Below are 2,194 nucleotides of genomic sequence, written 5' to 3' on the forward strand. Positions count from 1 at the left end.
GAGAACTTCTGCATATGTTTGGAATAACTTTGATATGTAAATCTACTTTTTCAACTGTAAATTTTGTGAAATCTAAATTTTATAAAATCTAATTTTATGAAATTTTGTGAACTCTAAATACAGACCAAATATTTCCAATGAAAATTTAGTCTCCAAACCGATATGTGCTATGTGTTACATCCACACCAGATTTCAAAGACTTAGCACAAAAAAAGTAACTGTCTCATTAATAATTTTTATATTGATTGCATGTTGAAATGATAATATTTTGGCTATATTGGGTTAAAGGAAATACATTATTAAAATTAATCTCACATGGTTCTTTTTACTTTTTAATGTGGCTATTAGAACATTTTAAATAATATATGTGGCTCACATTATTTCTATCAGATGGTGATGGTCTACAGCATGGGTGATAGTGTCACAGAGACTAAGCTCCCCTGACTTGCTGGCTGTGTGACTTTAAGCCATCCACTTAACTTTTATTTTATTTTATTTTATTTTATTTATTTTTATTTTATTTTATTTTTGAGACAGAGTCTCACTCTGTTGCCCTGGTTAGAGTGCAGTGACACAATCTTGGCTCACTGCAACCTCTGCCTCCCAGATTCAAGGGATTCTCGTGCCTCAGCCACTCCAGTAGCTGGGATTACAAGCATCTGCCTCTACACCTGGCTAATTTTTGTATTTTTAGTAGAGAAGGAGTTTTGCCATGTTGCCCAGGCTGGTCTCAAATTCCTAGCCTCAGGTGATCCACACACCTAGGCCTCCCAAAGTGCTGGGATTACAGGTGTCAGCCACCATGCCTGGTCTACTTAACCTCTTTAAACTACTGTTTACTCATGTGTAAACTGAAGAAAATATTGGCCGGGTGCGGTGGCTCATGCCTGTAATCCCAATACTTTGGGAGGCCAAGGCAGGCAGATCATCTGAGGTTGGGAGTCCGAGACCAGCCTGACCAAGATGGAGAAACCCCGTCTCTACTAAAAACACAAAATTAGCTGGGCCAGGTGGCACATGCCTGTAATCCTAGCTACTCGGGAGGCTGAGGCAGGAGAATCACTTGAACCTGGGAGGTGGAGGTTGTGGTGAGCCGAGATCACACCATTGCACTCCAGCCTGGGTAACAAGAGCGAGTCTCCATCTCAAAAAAAAAAAAGAAAAGAAAAGAAAGTATTACAATATTCTGAATAGGCATACAGTGAATTTTACATGAGACAGTGAACATAAACTCACCATTGTACCTGATTTATAGTAAAATACTCTTCAAATATTCACTTTTATTATCATTGTTATTATTCTCTAACAATCATCCAGATGTTTAGCAAAAGAATGCCTCAAAATAATCATTATGGGTTGCCTCACTTTTTTTAGTTGATGAAATGTTTTTTTGGGGAGGTTAAAATAATGAAATTATTTCCCAAACTTCCCTGAAAAATCTAGGGCATGAGGTTTACTCCTAAGAAAGAGTGAGTCTCAATGTCTCAAATAATCCAAACTCAGCAATTCTTCTATTTAGGTTCAATTTTGGCTAGGTGCAGAGGTTCACACCTGTGATTCCAGCATTTGGGGAGGCTGAGACGGGAGGATTATTGGAACCCAGGAGTTCAAGACCAGCCTGGGCAACATAGTAAGACCCCATCTCTACTAAAAACAAAACATTAGCTGGGCGTGGTGATGTATGCCTGTGGTCCCAGCTATTCAGGGGGCTGAGGTGGGAAAATGGCTTCAGCCTGGGGGTCATGCCACTGCACTCCAGCCTGAGTGACAGAGGGAGACCCTGTCTCAATCATAATAATTAGATTCAATTTGGAAGACTAAAGTTTCATTAATATCCACATTTTGGGGGGGGGCAGAATTAAAGAGACTTCTAAATAAATGGGCTGGATATATATTAGGGACATTTGCTTTGGCCGGGCACGGTGGCTCAAGCCTGTAATCCCAGCACTTTGGGAGGCCGAGACGGGCGGATCACGAGATCAGGAGATCGAGACCATCCTGGCTAACATGGTGAAACCCCGTCTCTACTAAAAAATACAAAAAGCTAGCCGGGCGAGGTGGTGGGCGCCTGTAGTCCCAGCCACTCGGGAGGCTGAGGCAGGAGAATGGCGTAAACCCGGGAGGCGGAGCTTGCAGTGAGCTGAGATTCCAGCCCGGGCGACAGAGCGAGACTCCGTCTCAAAAAAAAAAAAAA

The sequence above is a fragment of the Piliocolobus tephrosceles genome, chromosome 10, assembly GCF_002776525.5.
Source record: "Piliocolobus tephrosceles isolate RC106 chromosome 10, ASM277652v3, whole genome shotgun sequence".
NCBI classification, from domain to species: domain Eukaryota; kingdom Metazoa; phylum Chordata; class Mammalia; order Primates; family Cercopithecidae; genus Piliocolobus; species Piliocolobus tephrosceles.